The sequence below is a fragment of the Ruditapes philippinarum genome, unplaced genomic scaffold (assembly GCF_026571515.1).
Source record: "Ruditapes philippinarum isolate M1 unplaced genomic scaffold, ASM2657151v2 ctg72_1_1_1_1, whole genome shotgun sequence".
NCBI lineage: Eukaryota > Metazoa > Mollusca > Bivalvia > Venerida > Veneridae > Ruditapes > Ruditapes philippinarum.
The window spans coordinates 546,007-562,465 of record NW_026857713.1 but is presented as its reverse complement, the minus strand read 5'-3'; positions in this window follow the sequence as shown (position 1 = coordinate 562,465).

Here is a 16,459-nt window from a genome sequence, read left to right as displayed (position 1 = left end):
CCTAATGTGGAACATTGATATTTAACAAGCTTTGGAGCTCGCTGCCTCAGTCAGACGAGCTCCTGTATTGCATGATCACATATGAACTGACAGGTGAATAATATGACAGGTGAATGAACATGATTATTTACAAGTAAATTAAAACAACGAATATACAAATAAAAAGCAATGTTGAAACATTCTATAACCCTTAATACTTGGAGCACGCTGCCTCAGTCAGACTAGCTTCTGTATTGAACTGGCAGGTGGGAATATTATGACAGGTGTGAAGAACTTGTTATTTTACAAGTAATTTAAACAACAAGTATACAAATAAAAAAGCAAATGTTAAGCAAATATTGTGGTTATCGGATGCGATAACAGTGCTGGTTTACAGCCAAATTAAGTATTTGCTGTCGCAAGCGGTCAAGTATCTCTATGTAATTTTGCCGCCTCAGACGGTCAAGTACTCAGTATGAGTAACTGCTTCTCTGCTTCAGACAGTAGAAACAAAACCTTGCTGCCTCAGACAGTCAGGGAGGAAATTGGGTGCCTGACTATTCCAGGTGATATGCTTTTTGTTCATGATAAGTCTAAGTTACCAAACTACGATTAAGACTTGGCCTTAAATATTTTGTAAATGCTTGAGACGACCATCTTCCCAATTGCTGGATTTGCGCATTGGAAAAATGACGGTCATATGCTAGGGTTGCACTACCTATACGGAAAGAGTGTGTGGTGTATTTGCGTGGGTCTAATTGACATTGCCTGATACATAACCCTAGGATACGTCGGAAAAAGGATGAGTTTACTGGAGCACCACTTTTGAAACAAAAAAGTGGGCCTTTGCGTATGCTAAGAGCTTTAACATATTTAGATAATGTCCTAACCGGACAAAGTGACTTTGATTTGGAACAACTAAGTATTATTTTTGCTATGTTGCCTTGAGAATGCTTGAAATGGTCAAGGGTAATGGTAGCCTGAGTAAGTTTACCGTCTTCATATTGGAACGCAACATTTTCAAGTTTGACAATGTTGTCGGCTCCTGTTTTTGTAACAGAAATTTCGCCTTGCCGCAGCAGAGCATAGAATGCCGTTAGAAACATAGTTTTTATCAATAGGCGAACATATGCACATGATGTTACTTCCTTTAAGGCTTGAATCATTGATTTCAGGAGAGGGAGAGTGAAACCCTGACGTTTGTCTGGCACTCTTGATTTTCTTATGCTGTATAAAAGCTTTTGGATGATTAAAGATTTGCAAGGATTTTTCCATCTGTTGATGCGATGGAAATATGATAAAGCTGATATCAATGATTTGATTGCGGATGGTTTGAGACACATATCATGGCAAACCCCAATGAATTGGGCTAACTTGTAGACTGGAATGCGGAACAAACCGTTTTTGTGGTGAGAGTAATGCGAGTTATGAAAACGAGAATACTGGTTAACGGCATTACGATAACTAAGTTGAGTAGAAGGGGCTAGAGAACTGTTAAGGATGTTGAGAACAGCCTTGTCCAGGGAAGAAGAAGCAGTTTGTCTGGCACTTCTGTTGGTAGTGCATCCATTTGCGGGGCCAACCGTTGAAACTGTGTGACCTGTAAACGTGAAAGTAAATCAGGTAAATTGTTAGTTTTACCCGGAATGTGTTTAGCATGAATTAATATATTGAATTGCATGCATGCCAGTACCATACGGCGAACAAGTTTCATTACATTCGAATCTTTGCTAGATTGCTTATTTATAATGTGAACTGCCGCAGAGTTATCTGAATGTAATGTAATGCACTTGTTACGTAACCTAGGACCCCAAATTTCCAAGGAAAGTATGATTGGGAATAGTTCTTTAAAAGTTATTTCAAACTTTGCCATCGGTATTGGCCATACCCCATAGAACCAACTAGTTTGAAATATTGCCCCGTAACCAATGGAACCTGCTGCGTCAGTATTTAGATCAAACGCAGCTGTTGACAACCAACGTTGGTCCAAAATTAAATTTTTGCCATTAAAATGTTGTACAAAAAATTTCCATGCTTTAAGATCACGTCTGCTCTCAATGTAATGTGGTGATTGGGATTTGTTACTTTTATTGTGATGTCAATTAAACGATGTAAAAAACATCGTCCCGGAACAACTACTGAGCAACAGAAATTCAATAACCCTATCAAAAATTGTAGATCTTTTAAAGTAATTTTTCTTCGGCCTGTATGGAAAGCTAGCAATGTTTGGAGTTTAAAGAGTTTATCTTGTATTAACCTTGCTTCCATAGTTATGGAGTCAATTTCCAGACCCATGAAAGTTATGACTTGACGAGCGTTTTCAGTTTTCTCGTCTTTAATAGGAACCCCAGTGACATTACATAAGGCAAGAAATTTTTTAAGATAACCTTGACATTCATTAAAAGTGTGGCCAAAGAATAAAAAGTCATCTAAGATGTGAACTAAGGTAGGGATGTGTAATTGCTGTATGCTTATCCATTGTAAGGAAGAGCTAAAAGCTTCAAATATAGCGCATGAACTGGACGCTCCCATTGGTAAACAAGTGTCATAGTAGTAATTGCCTTGAAAAAAGATACCTAACCGATCATAATCTTTAGGTTGTATAGGTATTATCCTAAAAGCATCATTAATATCTGTTTTCGCAAAATAACAGCCCTGACCAAATTGTAATAGGGCTGTTACAGCGTCGTCAAAAGAGGCATATTTAACTGTAGCCAGTTGAGGGTCAATGTGGTCATTAATGGACTTGCCCTTAGGATGACTCAAATGATGTATTAATCGGTATTCTCCTAGTGTTTTCTTTGGAACTAAGCCAATGGGACTGACATGAAAATTGTTAAAAGGTTTTTCTGAAAAAGGGCCTTTTGTTCGCTTTGCTGAAAGTTCTTTTTGAAGTTTGGTGAGAACAATATCTGGAAGCCTTATGCATGATTTTAAATTAAAACACATCGTTGATTCCCGGGGACCAATGTAACCCAAACTGAAACCATGTGTAAAACCGTTGATTAAATAATCAAAATTGTGGTAACCTTTTAACAATTTAGCTAGTGTGTGAACTTTAATGGGGGTTGTGAGGCAGTGATCTAACCTACTTTTTTGGAGTTCGGACTGTTGAGGGTAGTTGGTAGTTGTGGATGTTGGGGCGTTAACCGCTGACAAAGCTTGTTCTTTGCTGGAATAAGTGCATTGGCGGAATGGTGTGGACCTCTACAAAAGCCGCAGATGTGTGGCCGCAGGCATCGTGGGATTGTGGCCGCAGGCATCGTGGGATTTGAGAGACACCTCTTCTGTTGTATGTCCAATAGGTGTTCTCAAGGAATCTTGACTGTTTCCGTCCCGAGGTTTGGTTTGACCTGAATGACCTGTTGGGCATTGAACGAAAGGGCCGATTGCCTTGAAATGGAGGAGATTGGACCAAAACTCGATGTGTATTCTGTCCCAGGGGATAACCTGCCGTTCCCGGAACATACGAAACTGGCAATCGTAGTAAGACTAGGCAAGGCCCGGTCTCCGACTAGCTAGGTCCTGCACAATTTCCTCATATTTCATTAACTGTGGGGTCTCATGCGGGTAGGTTGTGGAGTAGATTGCCACAAACCTTAAGAATGCAGTCGTCCAACAGTCGATATAATGTATTCTCTTAGTATTTGTTGAGGGGACCAGGCTCAAATGGTTTTTGGAAAATTGGTCCTGATGCGACATTGATAGTGCCATGTTTGGCAGAAGAGTTGCAAAGTCAACAAATTTGTAAGACTGAATTTTCCTGAAAATTTTGTTCGGAATTGAATGTGAAATAGGTGTGGAAACAGGCTCTTCAAATTATGATAGACCAACGTTACCTGCCAGGTTATATGTGTGATTATGAAGTACACTATCTAAATTAAAAAAAAGTCATCATCACTTTCAGAGTCATCAGTTTCTTCTGAATCAGTTCTAGTGTCCGAACTCTGTAGGACCTGTAACGGTGGCAGATGGCTGTGTGTAGTTGGTACCCTGTGTGTTGAAGATGGCTGTGACGGCGTAGGTAGACTGTTGGCATTGTGTTTTTTTTTTTGTTTTTTTTTTGTTTTTTTTTTTTGCGTCTTCTTAGAGGTTTACTACTATTCTTAGATTTTGTTCTTTTCTCATGATTCCTTGTTGTCATATTGTCATGATTGTGCATGGTATTGTCCTCTGGACTATGGCTTGTTTGACTACTGTACTAAGCTTTTGTTCTTTTCCATGTTGTCACATTGTCATGATTGTGCATGGCATCTTCCTCTGGACTATGGCTTGATGTACCCGCCGTACAACATGGTGACAGGCATTTACTGACAGTAGCCGTACGTTTATTGCGTTTCATCTGGAATTAGACAAAAAGAGGGTTGGGTTATAAATGCATCGAATAACCTGAATTAACATGGAATGTGTACCTCCGAACCTAGAACAGAAAACACTACAGTATTGTTATGTATATAATAACATAGACTGACAAAATATACATAAAATAGTTCGAACGTAGTCGCCTAAACATTTACACCAGAGCACGGTCTGGAGACATGTACATCAGATCTTAGTCTGGAAAAACATTAACCTCAGATCATAGTCTGGAAAAACATTAACATCAGAACATAGTCTGGAAAACCATAAACATCAGAACGTAGTCTGGAAACATGTTCATCAGAACATAGTCTGGAAAACATGTACATCAGAACATCGTCTGGAAAACATGTACATCAGAACGTAGTCTGGAAAAACATTAACCTCAGAACGTAGTCTGGAAAGTTAACATCAGAACGTAGTCTGGAAAAACATTAACATCAGAACATAGTCTGGAAAACATGTAACATTAGAACATCGTCTGGAAAACATGTACTTCAGAACGTAGTCTGGAAAAACATTAACATCAGAACGTAGTCTGGAAAAACATTAACATCAGAACATAGTCTGGTAAAACTTACACATCAGACCAAAGTCTGGAAAAACACAAACATCAGAACATTGTCTGGACAAAATAAAAACAAACAACAACAACAAAAAAACAATACATCAGACGTTGTCTAGAAAAACAAAAAGTAGTCGAAACAGAGACATTTTAGGTGTCGGCATAACTGACTGGTACCGTATCACAAAGTTGAATATCTATATAATTAAAAGTTGGTATTTTTTTTTTATCATTAACACAAGGCAACGATTGTGTGTAATGGTAAGCATAATGCCTTCACAACCATTATAAAGTAGAACCACTAAGACATTATCAGTATGTGAAATAAAGAGTAAAGTAGCTTAAAATATTGTAGATGTGACTTAAACTGTATACATGAGATTTATCAATGATATAAAAGGCTGTATATAGTTCTCAACTTGAAAGTTCATCGCTAAACAGCGAACAGTGAGAAATATAAAACATATACATATCTTGATTCTTATAGAAGCCATTTGTTCAATGTATGCACCACTGTAGCACGGATGTTTGAATATAACTTCTTCTGGCCTACATCTGATAAATGTACTCCATCCAAGGAAAAGGACTGTTTTGTAGCCTCTGGTGACCAGAACCCTTTGAGACGCCAGAAAATGACGTGATCATGTGGAAGCATTTGGATTCTGGAAGAGAGCAAATGATTCGTCTCATCGACCCGGTTGTTGAACCATTCTGTGTCAACTCTGTACCTGCCCGTGGAGGTCGGTTGTCGATACAGAATTTGACAGACCACTACTTTCTTGACTCGACATAAGAAGAGAAGACTGTCAACCAAATCTAAAATCGATGACGTAAGGGAAACTACCGTTACCTCTGGGCTAAAGAGATCGTTCGTTCCAATCAATAAAACAACAATATCAGGCGAAAAATCCAGAAGTTCCGTAAAATTTGACCGTAATGTGCCGACCACTGCTCCGGAATAGCCAGAATATTGGACCAGAGGAGATGAAGATAAATTTAAATTAAAACGCAGCTGCACTTGATCACGTAGAAAGCCTTTTAGACGTTTCACAAATGAATGTCCAAATATTTGGATGGAAGCGGCCATCTTGAATCTGCAAAACGCACAACGACAACAAAAACGTCAAAATTTATCACTTCAACATGTCCTTGCTGCAGGGTTTAACCTCTAATATGATGTAAAAACACCTTTATCAATTATAACCGTATAATGTTGTTTAAGATATGACTTGATGATAGCGTAAATGAAAGAATCTTAAACAAAATGAATAAGCGTGTTATCCTTCGCAAAATAATGGCTAAGAATGAAGATGCCGGATCTTGATTGGTTAAGAAAGTCATGTGATAAAATTGTACTCTCTGATTGGCTAAAGGTAATTCCTAAAATAGCATATCAGTGGAAGGGAATTCAATTCACGAAAAGTACAACAATGTTATAAATTATTTTATATGTTTATAAAATATATGAGTATTACATACAGGATAAGCAAGACTTGCACAATTGCTGTTTTGGCCATTGTCGAACAGGAAACAACTTTTGGGCTCCCTCGAGTATATTTTAGTATACTTCACTTGTTTGATAATGTCTCTCACTTTATACATTGATAAAGAAATTATTGTAAAAATATCAGTAGAATGTGATAAATTGTCTTACATCAAGAGAAGCCAGAAATTAATCAACCAAAATGAAAGAACATATTGCCTTTATCTTTATAACATTATCAAAGATAAGAGAATCAATGTTTACACAATGGTGTGATTTTTGTTAATAGATAATGGTTTATAGAACAAATCGTGTGTATAAAAAACTGAGGTTTTCAAGAATACCTCCACACTGGTTAGGACTACCTTGCATCGTGGAAAAAATATTTGTAACGGTTTACCACGCAATGATGCTGAGACTTCTGCTAACACTATGTATGGTTAATTTGTAACTGCTCTAAATGGGATATGTAAACTTTTTTTGCGTGTATAAATTTTACATTTGCATGTTTAAGAAAAACATTTGCTTATTTTTTTTTATATTATAACTCAAAATTACTTAAAAAACAACAGTTGTCTTATTCTTAATTCTAATTTTGATATAAAATATACCTTTTTATTTTCTTTTTAGTGATCACTTTAGCAAGAAAATAGGTGGTGATAGTCACAAACATTAAACAGTCCAGGTCGTCATAGATGGCAGCCAAAAATTTAAAAATTGCCAATTTATTTTCTAAGCTTTATTCCAGGCATGTTAAATTGTTGAAGTTTTAACTTCAAACCCCTAGCATCACATATTATGTACTAAAATTGCGGATTTAGTATCAATTTTATGACAAAATATTTTATGATACAAAGTAATTAAAAATTATGACGTGAAAATATTTTGTTATTTTAATAGGACCCGTCAATATATCTGTTCGTGATATTTCTTTGATATTTCTATCAAACTTATACTGTATATACTTTAAATTACTTTAAACGACTTTATTTTACTTTAATCAGATAGTTTTAAAAATTTGTTTTTTCTTACACATGTTGGTCAAAGTTTTGCAGAGAATGCAAAAATTGTAAGACTATTCAATGCGAAAGGAATATGATAGAAATGTTTTAAATAGTAATTCAAATATGGTTCAAACTATCTTAAAATAATTTAGTAATTTTAACTTTTTCAACATTCAATACAATTGTCTTACATAATATCGCTTAGTATATTTTATTATGAAATTCACACAGAAACCACTTAAGTTGTACGTTACATATTTGTTTGTTATTAGACATATTATTACAAAAATCAATCAAAAATATTAAAGAAGGATGGCTTATCTAAAAAAATTTACTAGTTTTTTTGTAACTTGAAATAATACTTACAAACTTTTATTACTTATTTTCCATATGTTTCTAGATGCAAGATGGGGATGAGATTTTAACAATTGTTACTGTAACACTATGTTTCTAGCGGACAAAGCAAACACATTTCAAACTGCCTCGGAAAACAACCGAGTTAAGCAAGGCAGGGTTACGTAAATTAATAATTGAACATTCAGTCATTCAATATCCTCTATTTACAGAAAGCAGACAAAGACTTCATAGCCGAGGTTGTGAAACAATATAACGTCTATAGAGCTTTTCATGGAGTGAGTCTGTTAATTGAGTCTTTGATTAAATTTATAAAATTACAATATTACAATGATAAGAGTTTTAAAAGAATTGTTTTTCAAATATTTTGAGTGTTTCTCTCTTTAATTTAATCAAGCTTTCCTATACTTTGTCATTTTGTAGCACCCTCAAAAGTCTTAATTATTTGTCTGTTTTAATGTAAGAAATATCTATTGAAAGGCAACGATATATGTGATTGATCTTTAAAGATGAGAAAGCTGTGTACGTAAAGTCCTTTCTGTTGTTCTACCGGGATAAAATAATTAATTTGTAAAAGGTATTTCCAATACCTTAAAATATTGTTTGTTATATTATAATAATATAAACTAAACAGATATTAGAAAATACTGAGCAAATGACAAATGTTATTAGAGATAAAACATCTTAAAAATTGACAAATGTATAAGGGTGAAATAATCTAATGCAGCAAGCAGAAATGAGTGTCAAAACGTTAACATGATGGTTCAGAAATTGTTAATTTACACCCACATGTCCACGAAGTCACAGATGCGCCTTTGCACAAAGTTGGGCAACATATTTAAACACCAATAACGTTTTCATGCACAATCCAGACGCAGGCAAAAATAAATATGGAGAGAAGATATCATGGATGTGGTCTTCCGCCACCGGTAAATATTTATATTTGATTAACTGTTACTGTCGGTACCTAAAGGGCTTGACAGAAGGATATACATTGATAGAATACTTTTTCATTGAAGAACTAGGCTGAAGGGATTACTGCAAAATATTTATTTATTTTGGATTTTATCTGTATATACATTATTTGTTATCTCAGAGCGAGCTTAATTCACTTTTGTAAGATTGCTTAGGACCTGAAATACATCTCTGAAATGTGGGCTGGTTAACATTTTAAAAAAATAAGACATAAAAAAGACGTTGCAGTAATATATCCGTAAAGCCGCTCATAACATAATAATTTGTTTTCGTTTCTAATATTAGCCCCGTTGTAATTAAATAAATACAATCATTTTGCATTAAATCAATTACTGTGAAACTAATGCAGTGTAACAAAAGATCTTCGCTAATTCACAACATAAAAATGAGGTAAAATGTGCAACAAGATCGAACCACAAGTCTGTCGCTTAAAGTGGTTTAACTTATTGCAAGAAAGGTGTTATTACAGCTTCATTCATCGTGTTATATATAAATAGAACTCATTTATTCTACAGTTAATCAGAAACACGGGGGTGGAACCCCATGTGTACCTAAAAAATGAGCATCAGTAAAAATAATATGTGAAAATCCGCTGCACCAGATGTGAAGCATAACACCGATGTGATTGGAAAAATAGGTAAATCGCTGGGTAAGTTTTCAACTTTCTATCTTTTCTCATCTTTTTTTATCTTTTTAAACATTTATTTAAAATTCAATATATTTTTACAGAAAATCAAAATGTGATTCTACCCTCCTGATCTCACTTTATTACCTATTTTTGTTTAGGATTTCAGTTTAGTCTTCATCGAGACATTCTTTCCGTCGTGGGTTCTGGTGTGTCCAAACATGCAATGTGAACGAAGAACATGTCACTAAACGGATTCAAAAACCAGAGGTTTTACGAAATCTCACTAGAGACCGATGCTTAACATCCAGGCAAATCCTGAGTTAAACATTCATTTAGATTTGGCTAAAAACGAAGGAATCGGGGATTGGGGATTTGTTTTCAAATATGGTAATTTCTTTTAAGACTTGTGTAATGAATGAAACTCTGTATAAAATTTTCAACATTAAAAACACACTAAGACACAGAAATCCATATTTTTCATTCTTTAGAAAAATGCAATATGTTTAAAAACATTTAAAGAATATATCTAGAGCCAGTTTTTAACAACTGGCGAAAGTAGCGCAAAATTTGTGCAGTAATGTGTCATTAAGGTAGCAAAATATAAACAAGGTAGTATTTTGACTGCCGTACATAATGCTTATCCAGTATTATTTTACCAATTGAAATAAAAGTAGTTCAGCTATATGACAAATGTGGATTTTGTTTAGAAACTGTAACAATATATATCACAAATAAAAAGTTTGAGGCATAATGGGCCTTTAAAAATTTAACGAAAAGAAAGGTTTTTTTGTGTGTGTCTCTTGTTTTTTAAACAGAAGCATGCACAGTAGAAATTGGATACATATTTTCTTGTGTATGTTTTAAACTTGAGAAATAGCATGTGTGTCTTAAATATAAACTACAATTAATATGTGTCTTAACTGAAACATACATATGATATGTGGCTTCATCAATAAAAATACATTTTAATTTGTGCCAACCACAGAATACATATAATGTGTGTCAACAGCTATAGAATAAAACTAAATGTTGAAATTCTATATTATTTCCTTTACAGTGAAATGTAGTGGGATATGTCTATATCTTCATTGTACATATATAGAACATTATTCTCAAATCGTATGGTAAAAGTCGGCTCAAATTGGTATTGGTTAAGCGGGAGGAATTGTGATACTCAACTATTCCCCTCCACGCAATTATAGAGGATCGTACGCAGCAAATGTACCATGTCCTTTAGCATAATTATAGTGAACAAGCTTTCATTCAAAAATGTTCTCTAAAACCAATAAAAACCAAACATTGAAAGCATTTAATTTCTTGGTTTTTTATATTTAAACTCTTATATAAGTGCTCATGTGACTTAATCTGTTCAGTAATAGATGTTTTACAATAAAGATTATACAAGATATGCGTCCATTGGTTCAGAAGTTGTTTAACAAACACAGTCATATCGTTATGAAACAAATCTATCAAACGTTATTTTCGTTCAAAGCGTTGTAAACGTATCATTTGAATCAATTCCACAATTTTGCTAATATAGACACCCGATGATAAATACACGTACATGAACAGAACAGAAGTTTTATAAAGACTTAAGCATACAGCTCATAGTCATTACATACAATAATACACAAATCATATGCATTATAATTAAACGTTACAACAAAAATGTGTCCAAATTCAACAGTTGAGAGTAATCTGAGTAAGCATGTAGTCAGAGTACATATGTCTTGTATAGGAATATAATGACATGTCATAATTAAAAAAAATAACAAAAATGACTAGTACATTGTGTAATTGGTCAGTTCTCTGTCTAAAGCATTTCATACAATAAATTGTAAGATTTTGTAGAGTCTTTATACATTTTGAATTTAACAGTTCTATTAAAATAAACAAACTTGAACGTGTATAGTAGAATCTAGGAATATCAACAATAGTGAGGTATTCAAACGAACAAAATAATATTTAATATGTCTATACAAAAATAACAAACTGCGTGTCTGAACACTATCATACAAATTCGTCATATGAATACCTCTCAGGCGATAAATAGACACAGGTATAAATACATCTATATTTACTGACTCAGGCGATAAATAAACATCTTTATTAACTGACTCATGCGATAAATAAACGCAGGTATAAATACATCTATATTAACTGACTCTGGAAATTCCCAAACGGCACAAAATCCAGCATTTTGCAATAACAATGCCAGTGTGGAAAATGTCTTGTCTTTGGTCTGTTCAATAGTTTTAATTATAGAGTTTTCCATTTTCCGACCATACAATTTTAAAAAGTATCTAACAATTCGAACATATATAGAAATGTACAATGAGAAGCTACCAAGTTCTGCATAAAGTAATAATGTATTTGTTCAATTTCTATTTCTTTTCCGGCAAATGTCCATTTAAAAGAGTCACTTATTCTACCTCACTTTCTAAAATAATGATTCTTATTTTCTCAATATTGACATTAAGATTCCATTTTTACAATAAGTTTCTAAATTATCAAGTGAGTCTTGTTAACACATACAGCATCTTCGTCAAACAGTAATAAATACAGAGACAATTGGTCCAGGGTAATACCTGCAATGCTACTTTGCTGTAAATGCATTTATACGTTACTCAAAAACATGGAAATAGTATCGGTGAAGTTATCTCCCCTTGCCAAAGTCCTAAGTTACATTCGAAAAAATCTGATTCATATGACTTACACATAACTTGACACTGTCATACATTTATCGTAATATAACAAACATTTTGCCATCAATGATAAGCTTATATCATCAACAGTTTATTTCAATCAGGTCGTATGCCTTTCTTAAATCTACAAAACAACCCATTAAAAATATTGATTCTTCATCAGCTTTTCAATATGTGAATCCAGTATAGAAATATTAGCATTAACAGTGCTGAAATCTGACCTAAATCCAAATTGCGCATCCGTTAGAACATCATAATCCTTGGCCCATTTCTTTTATCTATCATTCAAAATAGAGCAAAATAACTGAATATATTAAACAAATACAAACGTATTTGAAACTCAACTGCACTCTGGCAAAACGTTAAAAACATGTGGTCTCCAGAAAAGAATATTTAAAACATTATTCTGTTGTAGTTGTTTTCTTAACAATTTACATGTGTGTTCTTTTTTGCATCCAGTTTGCACATTATCATTTGATATTTGCTGGAATAAATCTGCGATTGTAAACAATGAATTTGACTTGTATCATACCTCGACTTAAGTAGCATCCAAGAACTAACAATACTGAAAGGAACTCTTCCAGTGTTATTATTTAAACAAAATAGTACTTATATTGTACAACTGGAGTATAACGTTTGCAAACGATACTTATTTTACATCATGCTATTTTTTTCACTGTCAAATTGAGCCAAAATACTTACATATTCAAAACAAATTGACTATTATAATGGTCTTAAACCAATAATTGATAATGACTTACATTAAACATAAAATATAAAAACTGCATAAAATATAAAATGACTGCTCAACTCTTTTTATAAATTGAATGTTACCGATGATTTCAGACGGTTCATATTTATAGATATACATATAAGCCACGGGAGTTATTGATTGTTCAGGTGACGTTTATAACAAAAATCGAAAGATCTGCACAAGATTAACAATTGTAGAAGTATGGTGAACGGCATAATCATTTCTAACAATACCCTAAGCCTTCTAACATGCATCACACTCCATTGTCCTGTTTCTACAAGTATCAAATTTGAATTTATAGACATATGTACTTATAGATTTTAAAATGTTCTATAATGTCATATTTGCTACATTTTTGTTGCTTTTCCATAATCTTTATTTACAAAAATGTTTGATTCTGGTTTTTAAGCCAATTTTAACACATGTTTTTGTTCCCATCTGGGTGCAGACGACCCGCCAACCGTTTAAAACTGATTCCTCCGCAAGTGAAATGTCTTTTGTGGATAGGATGAAATTATATATTAAGAATTGACCACAAAACCATAAAAATATCTGTAACATACATTTACATAAAAGGGCTCTATTAAAACATGTGTTTATTTTAAACCACAAATGACGGATATTTAAAAAAGAGCTTAATTGTGAGCACTAAAATTTATTAGTATTACGTTAGGTAACGTTATATTATTTGGCACGGAAAGTGTAAAATTCGTGCTTGAATATTAAATGACTGTGGAAAAAATCTTACAGAGTGACTTGCTAACCGTAGTATGTACTGCATTGCCATGAACACATACACTGTGTAAATTTCTTATCGGCCACCCATATTTTGTTTAATTTTTTTGCCTCAGCAATGGGGATCGAGTAGGTAAAGAAAAACAAATACACCATCTAATTCAATTTATTTTGCATTTGGCATATTCGAATTGACATTTTACATCTTTACCACAGAACGTAACATTCGATTTTGTTTCCAATACAGTCACCCACTTATAATAAATTCATTTACCCGCTACAATATTTTACATATAAAGCAAAGAAGAAAATTCAAACTCGTGTATGCGTTTCCTAAATTTTGCATGATTTCATAAAAATCATAATTAAAACACATTCGTGAAAATAGCAGTGTTACTTTTTAAGACTTTATCCCTAAAAATGAGTATTAAGCTTTTAATGTCATATCCTGGAAACTGCGACAAGCAACATCTCATTTTATTTCAAATTCTGTTTGTTACTGTTTTCTGCGCTAAGGTAAAAATTTGCTAAAGTTTTATGCAGCAGAATTCACCCAAGGTTGATTTTGCGAATGATAAAAAGTCGAAATTATTTTAAACTTTCAATCATGATTAAAAATCAAATAAACAAAGAATGTTTGAAATTAATATGGTCTCAAAAGTCTTGTTTTTGAGTTATTTGCTCTTGATAAGAGTTAACAGAGCAACATTTATTTTTTCATTTATCTGTTTCAATTAATATCATTTATTTAATCTATGCATTATCAAACAAAAGAATGGTAGACAATATTCTGAGCATATTACCAGTTTCTGTTTTACTGCTTACAATTTTGGGATATCAATGAGTTCAAAGTATCTATTGATGTTTAACTCCTTACAATTTGGGGTATCAATGACTTCAAAGAACCTACTTCTGTTATAGCCGATATAAATGAGTTCAAAGTATCCAGTTTTGTTAACTCCTTGCAAGTTAGGTTTAAATGAGTTCAAAGTATCTATTGATGTTTAACTCCTTACAAAATTGGGTATCAATGAGAATGAGTTCAAAGTATTTATTTCTGATATAGCCCTTATAATTTGGGTATCGGTGAGTTCAAAGTGCCTTTTTGTCTTTTACTCATTACAATTTGGGGTATCAATGAGTTTCATGTATTTATTTCTGTTTTACTCTTTACAATTTTGGATATCAATGAGTTCAAAGAACCTTTATCTGTTTCCCCTTACCATTTGGAGTACATTGAATTCAAAGTGCCTATTTCTGTTTTACTCCTTACAGTTTTGTGATATTAATGACTTCAAAGTACCTTTTTCTTTTTTACCCTTTACAATTTGCGATATAAATGAGTTCTACACTTGGCAGGTATACTGAGCGATTGGACTCGGTGGTCATGCCTTAGAAATTATCATTCTTATGAAGAGCAAACAAGTTGTGTATCATATTCAAGAAATGAATTAAAGCATATAAGATATTAATATTTGGAAGTATGTACTAGTGAATGTGAAATGATTTGTCGTAAAATGTACAATGTTAACTTTTGTTAAAAACATTTATACACATTAAATGTACATATTGCCAGAAAGCAAATGAATCAAAAGATGGTTCTGTTTATGACAATAAGTGCATTTACGGAAATTGAAGCATGACACCTTGCAGAAATATCAATAGCTATAAGAACGCTGTGTAGAACGATAGTCCGGGCTTCCTAAAATCAGAATAGACCCCGACCTAGGTATTACTTAGTTTATTACGTAGACATATAGGAATACTTATTTAAGTATTTTTGTTTGAAACTATAGTGATCAAAGCTTGATATTTGACTTGTAGCACTGTCGGGTGAATTATTACAACTGTGTTGGAATAATGCATCTTGGATCAATATTTGCCCCAGTTCGGTGGACACTAAGGAAAACATATTTCAGTCTTTAAGTGTAAAAATAAAACTATTCAGAATTTAGATTGCATTGCTAAGTGCAACCTACAACCGTTACAAAGTTATTATTCTGGTGTAAAAATAGCTCTGTTCGTTAGAAGAGGGGAGTGGGTGAGGTCAATTTTATTACAAAGATTTCAATCGCCAACATGCTTTCAATCTTTTCCACTCCAAGCTTACAGTGTGCAGAGCACATGCGCAATTTGATTAATATGACATATGTTTAGATTTTTTTATGGAAATGATGTGTGTCACAACGCGTAGTCGACCAAAAATATTTTTTCCATCAAATAATAGGCAAGAACTTGGTAAATAGGCATGTAACATATAGATACGTCTCAAGGAAATGCTTTCCAATACAAAATGCAAAATATTTATGATTAACCTTAACATATACGTAGCAAGAGGAGACTATTTTACAGGGCTTTATTAAAAAGATTGATAAGATTATGTTTTGTTAATTGGAGATATTGCAACAAAAACTAACTCTGTAGCACGTAGATTATAAAAAAAACTAAGCTCAATCCTTATCTGACCCTCGCTATGAGTAAAAAAATGAATAAGTTGTGTTCAGCGGAGTGATAACTATTGCCGCAGGTCTTTTTAAAGACTTTGTTTTAATTATCTTTTTAACTCTACAATACTATAAGTCAAAACAAACTTTTATCAATTGAGTGGTTTTGATTGATGAAATGATTGATTACTTTATACTTTTTTATTTTTATTTGTTCGATTGTGTTTGATCTATAAGCTCATTGCAACACTTTTGTATTCGTTCCTGCAACCAAGCATTCTAAGCAAAGTGTAAAGCTTTTTGCTCAGGAAAACAACTGATTGACACTGACGGGGTTTGAACCAAAGCTGTCTGCAATCCTCCATTGAAAGATTGAGGGATTGGTTTAAATAAGTGAGTGAGTGAGTGAGTGAGTGAGTGAGTGAGTGAGTGAGTGAGTGAGTGAGTGAGTGAGTGAGTGAGTGAGTGAGTGAG